This window comes from Ovis aries, chromosome 3 (assembly GCF_016772045.2).
Source record: "Ovis aries strain OAR_USU_Benz2616 breed Rambouillet chromosome 3, ARS-UI_Ramb_v3.0, whole genome shotgun sequence".
In the NCBI taxonomy this organism is placed as follows: domain Eukaryota; kingdom Metazoa; phylum Chordata; class Mammalia; order Artiodactyla; family Bovidae; genus Ovis; species Ovis aries.
This window is the reverse complement of record NC_056056.1, coordinates 149,742,614-149,755,751: the sequence shown is the minus strand read 5'-3', so window position 1 is coordinate 149,755,751 and position 13,138 is coordinate 149,742,614.

Sequence of the window (13,138 nt, the reverse complement as noted above, 5' to 3'; positions counted from 1 at the left end):
CCTGCTTTCAGTTTGGAGCTTGCTGCATCCTTAAGGCAGCTGTGGTCTTTGTCTATATCTGTATCTATATATTTCTCCGAACACAGTTCAGTTCAGTTCAGTTCAGTTCAGTCCCTCTGTCAGGTCTGACTCTTCGTGAACCCACGGACTGCAACACGCCAGGCTTCCCTGTCCATCACCAACAAGCTCATGTCCATTGAGTCAGTGATACCGTCCAACCGTCTGATCCTCTGTCGACCCCTTCTCCTCCCGCCTTCAGTCTTTCCCAGCATCAGTTCAGTTCAGTTCAGTTCAGTTGTTCAGTCGTGTCTGACTCTTTGTGACCCCATGAATCGCAGCACACCAGGCCTCCCTGTCCATCACCAGCTCCCGGAGTTCACTCAGACTCACGTCCATCGAGTCTGTGATGCCATCCAGCCATCTCATCCTCTGTTGTCCCCTTCTCCTCCTGCCCCCAATCCCTCCCAGCATCAGAGTCTTTTCCAATGAGTCAACACATCGCATGAGGTGGCCAAAGTACTGGAGTTTCAGCTTCAGCATCATTCCTCCCAAAGAAATCCCAGGGTTGATCTCCTTCAGAATGGATTGGTTGGATCTCCTTGCAGTCCAAGGGACTCTCAAGAGTCTTCTCCAACACCACAGTTCAAAAGCATCAATTCTTCAGTGCTCAGCCTCCTTCACAGTCCAACTCTCACATCCATACATGACCACTGGAAAAACCATAACCTTGACTAGACGGACCTTAGTCGGCAAAGTAATGTCTCTGTTTTTTAATATACTGTCTAGGTTGGTCACAACTTTTCTTCCAAGTAGTAAGTGTCTTTTAATTTCATGGCTGCAGTCACCATCTGCAGTGATTTTGGAGTCCCAGAAAATAAAGTCTGACACTGTTTCCACTGTTTCCCCATCTATTTCCCTTGAAGTGATGGGACCAGACGCCATGATCTTAGATTTCTGAATGTTGAGCTTTAAGCCAACTTTTTCGCTCTCCTCTTTCACTTTCATCAAAAGGCTTTTTAGCTCCTCTTCACTTTCTGCCATATGGGTGGTGTCATCTGCATATCTGAGGTTATTGATATTTCTACCAGCAATCGTCATTCAAGCTTGTGTTTCTTCCAGTCCAGCGTTTCTCATGATGTACTCTGCATATAAGTTAAATAAGCAGGGTGACAATATACAGCCTTGACGTACTCCTTTTCCTATTTGGAACCAGTCTGTAGTTCCATTTCCAGTTCGAACTGTTACTTCCTGACCTGCATACAGATTTCTCAAGAGGCAGGTCAGGTGGTCTGGTATTCCTATCTCTTTCAGAATTTTCCACAGTTTATTGTGATCCACACAGTCAAAGGCGTTGGCATAGTCAATAAAGCAGAAATAGATGTTTTTCTGGAACTCTCTTGCTTTTTCAATGATCCAGCATATGTTGGCAATTTGATCTCTGGTTCCTCTGCCTTTTCTAAAACCAGCTTGAACATCAGGGAGTTCACGGTTCACATATTGCTGAAGCCTGGCTTGGAGAATTTTCAGCATGACTTTACTAGCATGTGAGATGAGTGCAATTGTGCGGTAGTTTGAGCATTCTTTGGCATTGCCTTTCTTTGGGATTGGAATGAAAACGGACCTTTTCCAGTCATGTGGCCACTGCTGAGTTTTCCAAATTTGCTGGCATATTGAGTGTAGCACTTTCACAGCATCATCTTTCATGATTTGAAACAGCTCAACTGGAATTCCATCACCTCCACTAGCTTTGTTCATAGAGATGCTTTCCCAGCATCAAGATCTCTTCAAATGAGTCAGTTCTTTGCATCAGGTGGCTAAGGTATTAGAGTTTCAGCTTCAACATCAGTCCTTCCAATGAATATTCAGGACTGATTCCGTTTAGGATGGACTGCTTGGATCTCCTTACAGTCCAAGGGACTCTCAAGAGTCTTCTCCAGCACCACAGTTCAAAAGCATCAATTCTTCGGCACTCAGCATTCTTCATAGTCCAACTTTAACACCCATACATGGCTACTGGAAAAACCATAGCCTTGACTAGACAAACCTTTGTTGGCAAAGTAATGTCTCTGCTTTTTAATATGCTGTCTAGGTTGGTCATAACTTTTCTTCCAAGGACCAAGCACCTTTTAATTTCTTGTCTGCAGTCACCATCTGCAGTGATTTTGGAGTCCAAAAAAATAGTCTCTCACTGTTTCTATTAATTCTCCATCTATTTGCCTAGAAGTGATAGGACCAGATGCCATGATCTTAATTTTCTGAATGTTGAGCTTTAAGCCAACTTTTTCACTCTCCTCTTTCACCTTCATCAAGAGGCTCTTTAGTTCTTCTTTACTTTCTGCCGTAAGGGTGGTGTCATCTGCATATATGAAGTTATTGATATTTCTCCTGGCAATCTTGATTTCATCTTGTGCCTCATCCAGCCCAACATTTCTCATGATGTACTCTGCATATAAGTTAAATAAGCAGGGTGATAATATACAGCCTTGACATACTCCTTTCCCAATTTGAAGCCAGTCTGTGGTTCCATGTCCAGTTCTAACTGTTGCTTCCTGATCTGCATACAGGTTTCTCAAGAGGCAGGTCAGGTGGTCTGGTATTCCCATCTCTTTCAAAATTTTCCATCGCTTGCTGTGATCCACACAGTCAAAGGCTTTGGCATAGTCAATAAAGCAGAAATAGATGTTTTTCTGGAACTCTCTTGCTTTTTCAGTGATCCAGTGGATATTGGCAGTTTGATGTCTTGTTCCTCTGCCTTTTCTAAAACTAGCTTGAACATCTGGAAGTTCATGATTCACATATTCTTGAAACCTGCCTTGAAGAATTTTGAGCATTACTTTACTAGCCTGTGAGATGAATGCAATTGTGCAGTAGTTTGAGTATTGTTTGGCATTGCCTTTCTTTGGGATTGAAATGAAAACTGACCTTTTTCAGTCCTGTGGCCACTGCTGAGTTTTCCAAATTTGCTGGCATATTGAGTGCAACACTCTCATAGCGTCATCTTTGAGGATTTGAAATAGGTCAACTAGAATTCCATCACCTCCTCTAGGTTTGCTAGTAGTGATGCTTTCTAAGGCCCACTTGACTTCGCATTCCAGGATGTCTGGCTCTAGGTGAGTGATCATACCATTGTGATTATATGAGCTGTGAAGATCTTTTCTATATAGTTCTTCTGTGTATTCTTGCCACCACTTCTTAATATCTTCTGCTTCTGTTAGGTCCATACCATTTCTGTCCTTCACTGAGCCCATCTTTGCATGAAATGTTCCCTTGGTATCTCTGATTTTCTTGAAGAGATTTCTAGTCTTTCCTATTCTGTTGTTTTCCTCTATTTCTTTGCACTGATTACTGAGGAAGGCTTTCTTATCTCTGCTTGCTCTTCTTTGGAGCTCTGCATTCAAATGGGTATATCTTTCCTTTTCTCCTTTGCTTTTTGCTTCTCTTCTTTTCACAACTATTTGTAAGGTCTCCTCAGTCATTTTGCTTTTTTGAATTTCTTTTTCCTTGAGGATGGTCTTGCTCCCTGTTGCCGGGGTCCAGCCCCGGTGGATCCAGGGAATTCGAAGGGTGGACGGCGTCGGCGTGGAAAGACTTGTTTATTTATTAATGTAAGATTAGATTAAGAAACTATAGTGTAGTAAGAAGATTAAGTGGAGGAAGAGGGCTGAATAGCTTGGTTTACGCGGAAGGCCAATAAAATTCCAGACAAGGAATTTGCACCATCTACGTTGGGCCACCGGCGCCCGCTTGAATATCTAAGGGTGCCTCGCCTTAAGCTCCCTTTCTCGCGGGTCTTAACAGCCTGGGCAAGTAAGTAGACCTGGCGAGCCTCCGCGCTCCAGGTGGAGATTCAGCCTGAAGTTAAAGTAAAGAGCAGAGAGAGGGAAAGAGAGAGAAGAAGAAAGAGAGAGAGAGACACGGGGGAGCCAGAGTCCCAAGAAACCAGGCTGGGAGACTAGTTAGAGAAGCTGGTCCAAGTAGCTGGCCCCATCCTTTATTGTTCAGAAGGCCTTTTATACTTTTGATAAAACACAGAGATCAATGGGTAACACAAGATTATGTAGCTCAGGCTCTTTCTATACATCATTTGGTATACAAAAGGTCTCAGGTCATTTACATTATCTTCTGGCCAAGAGGCTTGTTAACACTTTTTGGCTCTCTTCCTTAATGAATGTTAATCTTGTTTCCCCTGAAGTGTTTTTCTTTAATCTACATCTCCTTAAAGCATTAAAGTTACATCTCTATAGAACAAAGGTGCAGTGGGATATAACAAAGAAGGTACTTAACTCAAAGATCTAATGTTGCTAACACAAGGTCTACTACTTGTTTTTCTAACTATATCTACAACTAAAGGATGTGAAAATTTGGCAGCAAATATTGACTCAACAAATGAAACCTTTAATCAGTCCTATTCTAAAGATTTTGACTCCTCGGAAGCTCCTACATTCCTAGGATGTTTTAAGCTTCCTGTGCCTCCTGCGGTCAGGAGGCCTCAAACAATCACACGTGCAGCTGTACGAGTCCTGCAGGCAGGCTAGAAAACCATCAGAGGGTTTTTTGGATTGAAACACTCTTTCAAATGCAGAAGACTAAAGCCCTGAATTGATTTTTCCAGAAAATGTCAGAAGAGTAGAAAAGCAGAGCACAAAAGCCGGCAGATTTTTGTTGGAGTACATGCTTAGGAATTTCCAGAGGGGTCCCTGAAGTCTGAGCACCCCTTGCGTATGTCAGCTTCCTTCCTCATGACCTTGTCACGGGCGGGATTCCTCACACTGGCTCCCGGCACCCTGTCTCCTGCACAATGTCATGAACCTCCATCCAAAGCTCATCAGGCACTCTATCATATGTAGTCCCTTAAATCTATTTCTCACTTCTACTGTATAATCATAAGGGATTTGATTTAGATCATATCTGAATGGTCTAGTGGGTTTCCCTACTTTCTTCAGTTTCAGTCTGAATTTGGCAATAAGGAGTTCATGATCTGAGCCACAGTCAGCTCCCAGTCTTGTTTTTGCTGACTGTATAGAGCTTCTCAATCTTTGGCTGCAAAGAATATAATCAATCTGATTTCAGTGTTGACCATCTGGTGATGTCCATGTTAGAGTCTTCTCCTCCATGTGTTGCTGGAAGAGGGTGTTTTCTTAGAAAAACTCTATTAGCTTTTGCCCTGCTTCATTCTGTACTCCAAGGCCAAATTTGCCTGTTACTCCAGCTATTTCTTGACTTCCTACTTTTGCATTCCAGTCCCTTATAATGAAAAGGACACTTTTGGGGGGTGTTAGTTCTAGCAGGTCTTGTAGGTCTTCATAGATCTGTTCAACTTCAGCTTCCTCAGCATTACTGGTTGGGGCATAGACTTGGATTACCATGCTATTGAATAGTTGCCTTGGAAACAAATAGAGATCGTTCTGCCATTTTTGAGATTGCATCCAAGTACTGCATTTCGGACTCTTTTGTTGACTATGGTGGCTACTCGATTTCTTCTAAGGGATTCTTACCCACAGTAGTAGATATAATGGTCATCTGAGTTAAATTCACCCATTCCAGTCCATTTTAGTTCGCTGAGTCCTAAAATGTCGATGTTCACTCTTGCCATCTCCCAAGTTTGAGCACTTCTGTTTGCCTTGATTCGTGGACTTAGATTCCAGGTTCCTATGCAATATTGCTCTTTACAGCATCAGAACTTGCTTCCACCACCAGTCACATCCACTGCTGGGTGTTGTTTTTGCTTTGACTCTGTCTCTTCGTTCTTTTTGGAGTTATTTCTCCACTGATCTCCAGTAGCATATTGGATACCTACAAACCTCAGGAGTTCATCTTTCAGTGTTCTATCTTTTTGCCTTTTCATACTGTTCAGAGCAGTTTTTTCAGAGTTCTCCACCATGACCCATCCATCTGGGGTGGCCCTACACAGCTCATAGTTTCATTGAGTTAGATATGGCTGTGGTCCATGTGATTAGATTGGTTAGTTTTCTGTGGTTTTCAGTCTGTCCTCACTTTGATGGAGAAGGATAAGAGGCTTATGGAACCTTCCTGATGGGAGAGACTGACTGAAGGGGAAACCATTCTTGTTCTGATGGGCGGGGTCATGCTCAGTAAATCTTTAATCCAATTTTCTGTTGATGGGTGGAGCTGTGTTCCCTCCCTGTTATTTACTTGAGGCCAAACTATGGTGGAGGTAATGAAGATAATGGTGACCTCCTTCAAAATATCCCATTCATGTACTGCTACACTCAGTACCCAACCCTGCAGCAGGCCACCGCTGACCCACACCTCCACTGGAGACTCCTGGACACTCACAGGAAAGTCTGGGTCAGTCTCTTGTGGGGTCACTGCTCCTTTCTCCTGCGTCCTGGTGCACACAAAGTTCTGTCTGTGCCCTCCAAGAGTCTATTTCCCAGTCCTGTGTAGGCTCTGGCAGCTCTATGGTGGGGTTAATGGTGACCTCCTCTAAGACGGCTTATGCCATACCCAGGTCTGCTGCACCCAGAGCCCCTGCCCCTGTGGCAGTCCACTGCTGATCCGTACCTCCACAGGAGATGCTCAGACACAGTTCTCTCTCAGTCTCTGTGGGGTCCCTGGGTTCTGGTGCACACAAGGTTTGTTTGAGCCCTCTGAGTGTCTCTGGTGGGAATGGGGTTTGATTCTAAATGCAAATCTGCCCCTCCTACCATCTTGCTGGGGCTTCTCCTTTGCCTTTGGGCAGGGCGTGGGTGTCTCCCCACAGCCGCTCCAGTGCCTACCATCTTACTGGGGTTTCTCTGACCTTGGACATGGGGTATCTCCTCGTGGCCGCTCCAGCACCACACAGCCGCCACTGGCTCCAGCGCGGTGCAGCTGCCCTCTCTGGACACAAGCAGGTGTCTAATGCTCCTGGGTCTGCCCCTGGCACTGCGGTTCCCCCATCAGTGACTTCGTTGTCTTGCCAAGCTCCCAAATCACTCTTTCTAGAACTTTCCGTTCTTCAGGCAACAGAGAAACCACAGAGAAACCATGATGTGGTGCTGGGCCCTTATTATGCTGCTGCTGGCAGCCGCACTTCTCACACGGGGGTTGAAAGAGGCCAGATTCTCCAGGGTAAAAGCCATTGGGTTGAGGTACTCTGAGGAGGATGTATTTTGGGAGTTGTAGGCCAACAGATTCAGGTTATAGCCTAGAAAACCCAGAATGAGGAAAAAGAAGGGGCTGGATAGAACGGAGTGTGCTGTTGTGCTGAAGTAATCCAGCTCGGGACAGAAGGAGAGCCTCCTATAAGAGTGTCAGGAGGCCCAGAGACTCAAGGCATATGTGCCAAAAGGCCTCAGATTTTGGCTTTGGATATTTTGATTTCTGATATCGCCAAAGGAGCATACAGTCAGGTCTAGAGATAGCTTGAAAGGGTTGGGACAAAGAACTTCACCATACCACTTTAAACTTGTGGCCTATTATACGACTACACAGTCTGTGGTACTCTACAAATTAAATTTGTGTGAATATATATACACATATATGCTAAGAGGTTCCCTGATAGCTCCTTTGGTAAGGAATCTGCCTGCTATGAAGGAGACCCTGGTTCGATTTCTGGGTCAGGAAGATCTGCTGAAGAAGGGATAGGCTATCCACTCCAGTGTTCTTGGGTTTCCCTCGTGGCCCAGCTGGTAAAGAATCCACCTGCAATGCGGGAGACCTAGGTTCAGTCCCTGGATTGGGAAGAGCCCTTGGAGAAGGGAACAGCTTACCCACTCCAGTATTCTGGCCTGGAGAATTCCATGGACCATGGGGTCGCAAATAGTCTGACGCGACTGAGCAACTTTCACTTCACTTCATGCTTAGACCCTAGAAAAATGGAAATCGCTTGAATATCTCAACCTCTGAGAAGCCTGTGTTAGAGGATTAACTAGCAGATGTCATGAAAAACACAGGCTCAGAATTAACTTTTATTTTCTCTCTAATTTTCATGGAAGTATAGTTGATTTACAGTGTTGTGTTAGTCTTAGATGTATAGCAAAGTGAATAGAATCAGAGGACACTTTTTCCCACTCAGCAATATATAAACATCTACATTTTCATGTCTATAAACTGATAGCCAAGTCATTCTAGTTAATGGCTTCATGGTTTTCATTTAACTAAATTTCTTTTGATTACATTTGGGTCATTTCAAATTTATCAGTACCATAATCTCTCCAGCAATTAACATCTTGTTTGTTCATCCTAACATATTTATTCAACTATTGGCTTAGGGTAAATTTCTAGGGGTGGAACTTCTAAGTCAAAGACTTTTGGAAAAAAGGCTCTTCTTCATGTTGTCAAGTTTTCCCCTAGGAAGGCTGTACCAGTTTACACTGCCCTCAAAAGGACATGCTTGTGCCTGTTTCCCCAAATCCTCAGCAGCACTAGATACCATCTGTCACCTTGATCATTTCCATTCTGACATCTGGTTCTTTTTTTTTTTTTAAGCCTGGATTTCAAGGTTGACCTTTTTCAAGGTTAAGCAGGCATGGCATTTTATTATCTAAAGAGTTGGCTTCCTAAGGAGACAAAGCAACTTTCTCCATAAACCAGTGAATGCTTATCCTGGTCTTCAGGGTTGAACCAAAGTTTCCCTTTAACTGTGTGCCTGGATTTCTGAGTTTTATTGGCAAAGATAGATTGGGCTTATTTCAAAGCTGAGTAAAATTAGTGTCCTAGTGAAGGATCATCTGTGGTTAGAGCTGACCTAAACTGGAAAATCATTGTCAGGACACCACTCAATTGCACTCAGGTCACCATCCCTCTGATTTACCTTAGAACTCCAGTTAAACAGTTGTTTATGTTCTTTTATTCAGTCATACTATTCATTTTATGCATTTTAAAAATTGTGTTAATAGTGAAACATTTCATTTAGATCTAAAAATATTAACATTTTAAATTAAATTCATCCGATTTTTTTTTTTTACTAAAGTAGTGGTAAGATAATTACAAAAATTACGATATTTAATCTACTAGGGTTAATTTAACTTTGTAATTTACATTTTTTTCTTATTTCTGAATATTATTTCCTTAAATACACACACACAAATACACATATAGCTCCCAAATAATTTTTTTTCCTGCCAGGAGTCACCGTCCTCTCAAGAATTCATTTTCTTTGTCTTATTCTTTGAAATGGTGTGAAGCATTGTCCTCCCAGCCCCTGAGACATGAGCTGGTCCTTTTGTCAGTCAAGGATGAGGTCCAGCCAGGGACTCTGCTTAATCCTCGTGTGACCCAGAGGCCTCTTTTTAGCCTAATGTTTTAGAAACACATTGCAATTGCTATTCAATCTACTTTCATATTTCATGTAGTTCTTGGAAAAAGTCACTTGCAGATGACTTTGCCCATCTTCTTATTCTTCTGGAGTAAGTTTGCCAGATGGCTTCTAGGTCCTGTGAATGGAGACGAAAGAAGGAAAGCGGGAGTAGCTGCCAATGACTGGCTGAAGGAGGGAAGATCAATGAGCTAGTGATAAGACCCCGGATTCCAAACAGGGGTGGTATAGGCTAAAATCACAAGCTTCAAATGAGGGGAAAAATTGAGTCTAAACCTCAGCCAGCTCTGCCATGTTCCCACCGTGGGACTTTGGTCGTAATATTTTTCTTCCCTGAGCCTCAATAATAGTATTTATTTTTTGATCATATCAAGGATTAAGTGAGTGAAAGTATATAGATTTTCTAGGACAGCACTTGGTACATACACTAGTCAATACTGAGAGATGTCGGGATTTCCCTGGTGTTCCAGTGGTTAAGAATTTGTCTGCCAATGCAGAGGACACTGGTTCAACCCACAAGCAGGCGACTAGACCCCACACGAGGAGGGGCAGCTAAGCCCGGGCACCACAGTTAGTCAGCCCACACTCCAGAGCCCGCGAGCTACAACTACTGAAGCCTGAACACCTAGAGCCCATGCTCCGCAACGAGAGAAGCCACCACAGTAAACCCACACGCCTCAACTAGAGAGTAGCCCCTGCTCAAGAAAGAGAACTGGAGAAAGACTGTGTGTAGCAATGAAGAGCCCCTGAGCTGCAATGAAGACCTGGCACAGCCAAGAAATTTAAAAAATTAAAAGTTGTTATTTCTACTCATTGAGACAAGCTGATGTCTTTTCCTTCTGCAGTACGATTCAGTATCATACAAGATGATACTTCAAGGCAGAGTATAGCCCCCGGTGCTATACTTTGTATAAGTGGGCGCTCTACAGCCCACGGGCCAGACCCAGTCTGATTTTGGGTAGCTGATGGCCTGAGAGTAGATTTTACATTTATAAGTGACTGAAAAGAGATCAAAAGAAGAATATTTTGAGACACGTGAAAAAGATATGAAATTCAAATTTCAGTGTCCATAAACAAAATTCTGTTGGAAGACTGCCACACCCAACATTTACATATTGTCCTTGGTTGTTTTCGTGCTACAAAGGCAGAACTGAATAGTAGCAACAGCGACAGGATGACCTGCAAAGCTGAAAATATTAACTATACGGCTCTTTACAAAGTTTGCCAGTCTTGCTCCAAGGAGTTGTTGAGCACGGAGCATGTGAGGACTTTCATCCTTGCTCAGGATTGAAGAGGATACTGTTCTCTGTTGCCTTTCACAAGCTGTGTCTTGTTTTTGTTAAAGGAACTATTTGGTCACATCTGTTCCCTGCAATCCAGAAGGATCATCCTTAGCAATGGTGTGCTAGTAAATAGATAACAACCAGCTTCACAGAAGGAAAAGACTGGTGTGTACTGCTGGCTAATCTCTATGGTTTCAATACTCACATATGGCTGATTTCAAGCTATAAACGTGATTAACCAGTTTGCAAAATTCTTAAGACTCTAGTCTTTTGTTCTTGTGACCCATTCCAGCCAGCATCAGCATGCCTTTGACTTCCAATTAGAGCCTCACTACTGCCATGCAACCTGGAGCTCCAGGGCCCATGACTGCTCTCGAGTCACCAAGGAGAAGGCTCGACTTACCTTTCTGTTAGGGACTTATCCCAGAATATATTATCAGAAATACTATCTCTGAGAAATTTAGCACAGAGGAAAGTTGACACACATGTGGGGAAAGAAAGTGCTATGAGCAAAATGTTGTTGACTAATATGGAAAGAGATTTGATCTTTGATAGGAGGATCTCAGGGGTGTCACAGACCCTACAGATTCACCCATCGCATCCTTGTCTCCTTGATGCTAGCTCTTTTCTGAGCATGGCTGACTGGGTGGGCCACAGAGGTATCTCAGGAGACAACTTCCAGCCAGAGAGAACAGCAACTACAAAGGTCCTGGGGGTGATTGCCTGTTAATTCACTTCCTCTGTCATTTTTGTGGGCCCTGAATCAACTCTGCTTTTAACTTTTGGAAAGTATGGGGTTGACTGATTACACTGTGAGTTCCTAGATGCTAGAATTCTCTTATTTGTCTTTGCATCCCTGGGGCCCAGCACAATGCTAGTTATGTAGTAAGTGTGCAATAAAGAGGACACCTTATGCATCACCCAATTAATCTACCTCTCTCTCCGTGTCTTCTCTTGGTGTTCTTCCAGCAATTTGTTTACGCTTTCTGAGGATCTTACAACACTAGCCCAGTAGGTTCATTTCCTCCCCCTTTTGCAGCCCACACTTCCTCCTTTCCAATACTCTTACCTGGTGGTGCTGAATTTTCTTCGTTAGGAAAGAAAATTGCAAGCTGAGACAGAGAGGCATGGAAAAGATTTTTATACAAGTGTGCCAGCAGAGTGGACAGAGCTTTAGAAGAGGCTGAGGCTCTACTGTGATTTTCTACTTTCATATCAAGTCAGAGGATGAAGGCAGGGAAAGAGATGGATTACAGTTCCCCCAACAACGAGTGTGTGAAAATTAAAGAAAATAAGCCTCCGTCAATGGACACTGTCTGAAGAGCTTGCATTTAGTTTGTTTCCTTCTTTAACTGCCAATTAGTTTCACACTCATCCATCTCTCTTACTTCCTCTCTCCTTCCTTAAGTTCCATCCGTTCAGCACTTTTCTGTAGTTCATGATTTTATATGGGGATAGGTGGTCTTGATGTGGAGTCAGTTCCAGGCTGTTCCCCAGTGTGATCGGGGCTGTGGAGGCCAGCTATAGTAACAACTCTTTGGGGCCAGGAAATCCATTGACTCATAAGGTGCTATTTTCGCATTCCTTGTTTTTCTGATTGTAACCATACTCCAGAAACATACTTGGACTGAAGCTTAAGTATGACGCATAAAAGCCCACAGAATGATCTGAACACAGGATAATTTTAGTTCGTACCACTAGTCATGCTAGTAAGCAAGGACATTTTCCACTTTAAATTCTCTTTCCTTCTCAGTTTGAATGGAAAACAAACTTCTGATGAGTCTGTGGTTTGTGTACCAGGTTATTTTGCTCAGAAAACTGGAAGGCTTTGTTGGGTAAGAGAGGTAAGACCTTAGTTAGAATAGGCAGACTAAACCAAACAAAAGATCTAGTCTGTTGGGGCCAACTGCCAACAGTTGGCATCCTCAGGGACCCTCAAATGATGATTCATGAAAGGCCAGGAAATTCTTTTCTTTTTCATCACCTTTCCTAATTGTGTGTGTGCATGTATGTGTTGTTAATGTTGGTATAGAGTAAGGGTTAAGGAATGATTATAGATCTATTCAACGGTTACCTAAAATTCACCACAGTTTAATGTGAATACAGTTGTCCCTTGTTACCCACAGAGGACTGGTTCAGGGACCCTCCATGGATACCAGAATCCGTGGATTCTCAAGTCCTTTATATACAAGGGTGTAGTATTTGCATATAACCTATGCACATCCTGGAAATCATCTCTAAATAACTTATAATACTTAATACAATGTAAATACTATGTAAATAGTTCCCTGCACACAGAAAATTAAGGTTTTGCTTTTTGGATCTTTCTCAAATTAAAAAATTTTTTTGATTCAGAGATGACTGAATCCATGGATGCTGTACCCACAGATACGGAGGGCTGACTACTGTTTTATCAATTCTAAGGCACATTTTAATATTTCTGCACCAGAATGAGCTTCACAGTCTATCATATCCCGCAGCTAAATGGTTTTGTCTACTCAGTCACTCAGTTGTGTTCCGACTCTTTGCAGTCCCATGGTCTGTAGCCTGCCAGACTCCTCTGCCCATGAAATTTCCTCGGCAAGAATGCTGG